At 30.4% G+C, this 6380-nt stretch overlaps 1 protein-coding gene across 1 annotated transcript in view; it reads right to left on the bottom strand.

Moving 5' to 3' along the window:
* Positions 1–821, bottom strand: part of LOC108753140 (pikachurin) — a 138131-nt gene extending 137310 nt beyond the window's left edge. The window contains exon 1 of the mRNA XM_018494482.1: positions 671–821. The gene's annotated coding sequence lies outside the window, so the exon portion shown is untranslated. The remainder of the gene's footprint in view (positions 1–670) is intronic.
* Between the last annotated feature and the right edge of the window lie 5559 nt (positions 822–6380).

The following is a 6380-nucleotide window of genomic DNA, read 5'->3' as shown; positions in this document are numbered from 1 at the left end:
TGTGTGTGTGTGTGTGTGTGTGTGTGTGTGTGTGTGTGTGTGTGTGTATTATATATTTTTGTTTAATTAAAACATTATTTCTGCGCACGTTAATGCTGCATCAGTACCGTAACATCTTTAACGATTACCGAATAATCTACATGGCTAAGCGTGAAATTCGTTCCTCCAAGAAAGATTGACCGTCCGACGCACCAGTTCGTGCCATCCGTGGTATGCGAGCAACAAGCAACCGACCTCGAAAGAAGCAATAATCTACGTCCTCCCAGGAAAACGATTAACCCGTCGAGGATCATACGGGTGGAAAATAATTTTTGATCGATAGGGGCTAAAGTCTCGCGCGCGCGAGTGACTCACTGCCGAAAATACGATGCGTGCGTACGGATACGCAGCTTATCGAGCGATCGCGTCGCGGGCCGCGAACCGAAGGGCTGCTGAATCAATAAGAGAAAAAGCGTCTCTTCCGCGACGTTGCTCTTCGGGGAAAGGCCACTACGCGTCGTCCGACGCGAATCGGAGCGGTCACGAGCGTCGCCGAGATGCCACGGAACTCCCGGTTTTCCTGTAGGGTTCGCGGCGCAACCCCCTCGCCGACACACCGTTAACCCCCGTTTTGCGTCGCCTCGCGTCGCGCCGCGCCGCGCCGGCGAAAGCTCGACGATTTTCTCCGTACCTGTCGCGCGACACGGCTTCCTCTCGTTCTCGTCGCAGGCGAATCTTTCTCCTCTTTATACTCCTTTTTTACTTCTCTACCTCTACCTACGCGAACGAACGAACGCACACACACGCGTCGCGGAGCGTCACGACGGCCGTCGGTGCCGGCCGGTGTCTCCAATCGAACTGCGGGGGTAGTTCGACGGTGGCGCCGCCGAGGGACGCCGCCGTCGCCGTCGCCACCGCCACCACCACCACCACCTCCACCGCCGTCGCCGCCGTCGCCACCACCTCCACCATCTCCGCCGCCGCCGCCGCCACCATCCCCGCACGGCATGCGTCATAACGCCGCCACCGCCGCCTTCGATCGGCCGCCGCCATTTTTTTGTCCGAGCCGCCACGTTACTAACCCCTTGAAAACATTCCCCTGGAAATGGGTGCTTTCCGATTGAGGGTGCGTGAGAGACCAGCCAGGGATGTAACGCTAGGCATGCGGAGCCGACATGAAAAGGTATGTCACATTTGCCTCTCGCCCTAAATTATCTTCTCTTATTTCGTGAAAGTGAAAAGAGACTATATCATAAATTTAGAACGTAAGAAAATTAGAATTGTAAAATTTATCGAACTGTGCATTGAAGATGGAAATGAAATTGAAACCACATCTCCGAGATTAAAATTTAATTAATCGAAGTTAAAACGGGAATAGCAATTAAGATTAAAAATTGAAATTTTAAGCTCATGTTATTATTATTGTATATATCATTCAATGACTCGCCGATTTTCGATCAATGATTGAACAATTTTTTATCTCTTTGATGCAGTTTTAAATTTAATCTTTGTCACCAATTTTTAATGAATGATTGAACAATTTTTATTCTGTTCAAAGCAATTTTATTTAGTTTTAATCTGTAATACCAATTTTTAATCAATGAATAAATAATTTTTTTCTTCAAAACAGTTTTAATTTCTGTGTAATCTAATACAAGTTTAATCCTCTAATGGACAGTGATTATTGACGTTTAATTGGAAAAAAACAGAGTGGGCTTAAAAAGAAAACTGAAAATTGTTATGATATTATTATTAATATCTTTTAAAGATTTTTTTATTTTGTTTATAATGAGATTCTCTTCAGTTAAGAGAATTATCAGGAATTTTTATTTGACATTACTTGTATTCTTTCTTATATCTAGTATATTTGATATTTTTCTTCAAATGCTTTTATTTGCCTTTTTTTAATACACCATGCACCAATATATGAATTTATAAAAAGTTATTTTTAACAAATTTGCTATTTTTAATATGAAAATAAATGATACCATGGATATATGAACCCGTGCGCTCCAGTTACGCGAGATGTCTTCACCACTCCAGTTAAGGGTTAAATTGACCATTACATTGAGAGGATTCAACAAGAATACCCAATTGCCTAGATAGAGAGTGGTTGAAAGTTCAATGGTAGCTCTGCAGAGCAATGTAAAACAAAAGATTCAAAACATACAGCGGAAACACATTGAGTTAATCACTTTTTAACTGAATAGTTTGCCTTACAAAGGTTTAAAGCGATTTTAGAGTTTAAATATACACGGTGATTTTGGCACAAATTTTCAAACATTCTACAAGCGTACGTTGCACGTATGGGCGATTAAATACAAAATTAGTTTTTCAAATTTTATTTATTTTAAAGTTAAAGATCTAATTTCTAATCATATTTCAATATATGTCTATTTATTAAAACAATTAGAGCTGATTTATGTTGCCGCGATTTCAATTTTTATTTTTATGAATATATTACGACAATATAAAGAACCTTTCATGAAAAAGAATACTTGAAAGTAATCCTTTCAATTTATCGCTCAGGCGATAATTGTAAATTATATTAGTTTTTTGAAATTTATTATATTTTTTATATTAAACAATTTTTTATTATTTTATATTAAACAATTTTAATATAATTAAATAATAAATATTGATAAAATCATTTCCCTGAATTAAGTAATAATATGATTTAATAAATGTTTTGATATGTATGTTGAAAAGAGAAGAAATTATATGACAGAATGTTTATTTTTCTTGTCTTATTATACATAAAATCATATAAAAACAATGTAATTATTCTTTTTAAATATTATATACAATATTATAAATGTTGTGAATATACATATGCTATGTTAGTAATTTTTTAAAACATTAAACATTTTTTATTTATTAAAAATGATATAACTGAAGAAATTAAAGGACTCTTTGCATTTGCTTATATGTAAAATACATACATTTTTATTAATAAACTATCTATAAATATTGTAAAAATTATATTACTACATTCAAATTATTAAAAATATTATAAGCAAAATTACACTCCTTCACACTTTGCATTTTTACATTATTATATTATAATAATGAATAATAAATGTATAAATAGCAATAATTATGAAAAATTTAAGAAGAGTTTCCTTACATATCGCTATTTTTTTATATTAAGTATATTTTTTTAAGTCAATATTATTATTAATATATATAAATGAGGGAAAGGAAGGTAAGATAACGACTTTAATGTTTTTCGTTGTTTTGATACAACATAAAAAAAATTATGTATTTTTTCAGATTCACTAAAGCCTTGATTATCCAAAAATTTAAAAAATTAAAAACCTAGTAAAATATTAAAAAATTATATAAATATATTAATAAAATTTTTGAAAATTTGTATTTTTTTAAAATATATCAATTTTATCATCTTGCCTCCATGTGCATAATCAAACTGTAAGAGATGATTTGTTATTATCTAAAGCGTTTAATGAATTTAGTATCGGCTCGTTTATTTAAAATTAGCAATTTCTTACCTCCGCTTGACATTTATCAGGGTTCTGAATAAGCACGTATACAGTCCTGCGTAACAGCCTCAGGCTTTGTTGATTGGTTAACGTGTCAGGTGAGTCTGACTATTATCGGAATGTTATCACTGGATTGTTCGTCATGGCTAGTTTGAAAGTTGGCCTATAGCCAAAAATCAATAAAACGAGAGCGTTTATTGTCATAGATTGTACCTTATCAACACATAGTACGTTTTTGCTTCACACGTTCATTAATTCGCTATCTCATAGTTTGCTATTTGCAATATCGCATGTATTAAAATCAAACAGAAAAAAATTAATACATCTTATCATATGATTAAATACAAAATAAACACAAAATTAAATGAAAATAAATTCCAGCAAAATGTACTGAATGATTTGTGTATACATATTAATCTTTTTTAAATAAAAGTTTAATTTGTAACACACCACGCATACAAATCAATATATTATACTAATATTTATTATATAATTTTTTTATATTGTACATGTAGCGATCAATAATAAATTTATTATTTGTTAGAGTTTTTTTTTAATTTAGAACTATGTTTTTTAAATCAGTTATTGCGTTTGTATATTTACAACTACAATGTGTTTAAAAAAATTTATCTAAACATAACATATGAGAATAAAAAGTCATATATCAATTAAGACAGCGATAAATTTATTATATATTTAAAGATTTATTTTCGCGCAGAATGAACGTTAATGAACCTCGATCATGTTCTCTAGTTGTCCGGTTTATTTACAACACCCAGTACATAGTGCTATGAATTTCATCAGTTTACCGTAGAGCTCCCCTTTATTACTTTAGAAAACTCAAGTTTCACATAATCCAGTTAACAGCGGCAACTCATACTTAATCGTGTTCAACCAGTGACCTATTCTGTAAGATACTGACGATAAATGAATGATCTCAAGGGGATAATAAAGGAAGGAGTAATCCTCCCGAAATATCTTGCAACAGGACTCATTCAAAATAACAATTTTATTTAATAATTTATTAAATTATCATTTTGTTCTGTATAGCATAAAAAACAAAGCTATTGATAGACATAGATATTAGATAAATATAGAATAAAGATATATTGAAAGAAATGGTATATATATGTATATATATATATATATATATATATATATATATATATAACCGATTTTATTAATATGTGACTAATAAAACTTTCTCACTTTTTTATTTAAAAAATTGTGTTATTGTAATTAAACTAAATGTTGATTAAAACAACATAATTTAAAAAAAAATAAAAAAGAAAGAAAGTTTTTGTTATTCATGTATCAACAAAATAAGTAATTATACTTATCAAAACTTTCCTCTCAGTATAGAATAGGATGGATATAAGTATTACTGCCAGATTGGAATATTATAATTATATTGCACATTACTGCTACAACATTATTAAAATAGTGTTGAAATATTTATATTTACGATGTTTTTATTTGATTTGTTGTTTAATATTATATTTTATAATATTACTTTATTATAGTATTTTTACATTTTAAAACATTATTCCAATGTTGTAGTCATCTTGTTAAAATTTTGTATTTTTTTGCTTTTCTTGAAAGTATCTGCAATGTAACATTGCAGTTTGTGATACAGCTAAAAGATTTTGTGGTGTATGCGGTATCATATCGTTGTATCAGAGCCAAAAATATACCAATAACGAGAAAGCTCATAGTTTTACTATTCAATCATCTCTAAGGCAATAAATAAATATTTCTGAGGTAACGAATAAACAGTGTGGGAAGAGGGAGTCGGTTGGGCCTTGCTAGTTACTCAAATCTGCTGCAAGTCTATTTAGTTGGTTGCGTGTTATTAACTTTGTTATATTAAATATTTATTTTTTAACACAGATGTTATCTTTATTTTATTCCGCGAGTATATGTTGTAATAACTCGATCTTGATACAATATAATGTATTATTCAATTACATATACGATACAAAACACTAACGTAAAAAAATTAACGTAAGTTAGTGTACCTAAAAATTATTTTAGCTGCATTAATAAGCTAGACTAATGAGCTACTAAGACGCAAATTTTTCTAGCAATTATAAAATACCAACTAAATTTTGCATACTTTGCAACTCCGTTATGTTACGCGCTTTTCATGAACACTCTGTATACTGCTAGGTTATCAATTTATTTCCGGAAACATGATAAACACAACCGTAATCCATCTTATGGCCATTGAATCCAGAGTCTACATATATATATATATATATGTATGTATATACGTATGTATATATTTATTAACAATCAATAAAGCTAACAATGTTATGTACTATTGGCAACGTCGATCGCAATCTGTCGCGACGCGACTCAATAAGTATAAAAGTTTGCAAAGTACTTGAAAAAACTAATACTGTAAATTACATTATAAATAAGTATTATGTAAAATAATAGAAGAGTACAATTCATATAAAAAATCATTGAACTTTGTGATGTAGCTGCAATCGTTAATATAAATGTTATATTTATAAAAAAAGTTTATGCGTTTCCATCGATCTTTTTCAAATTTTTTTAATTAACAATAAAATGAAAATTAAATTTTGCATTCAGATTAAAATAACATAAATGTGAATTTCTCAAAAATCAGCGCTATTTAACAAATAAAATAGATTGAATTGCAATTTTAATTGAACAATATTAGCGCAAAAAATCGATGAAATTGTTAATTTTATTTTTACTCTTTAACAATTAATATTAATCTAACTGTAATATAAATATAAATATATAATATTTTTATCTTCTGATCTTTTAAAAATAGTTTTATTCTTTTTTAACATATATATCGATGTAACTGTTTGTGAGTTCATGAGTTTAATAACGTTTTTGTGAAATAAATTTATATCTTTATGTTTA

Source organism: Trachymyrmex septentrionalis, unplaced genomic scaffold (genome assembly GCF_001594115.1).
Source record: "Trachymyrmex septentrionalis isolate Tsep2-gDNA-1 unplaced genomic scaffold, Tsep1.0 scaffold66, whole genome shotgun sequence".
Classification (NCBI taxonomy): Eukaryota; Metazoa; Arthropoda; class Insecta; order Hymenoptera; family Formicidae; genus Trachymyrmex; species Trachymyrmex septentrionalis.
The sequence above is the reverse complement of the archived record's forward strand: the minus strand, read 5'-3'. Positions and strand labels throughout refer to the sequence as shown.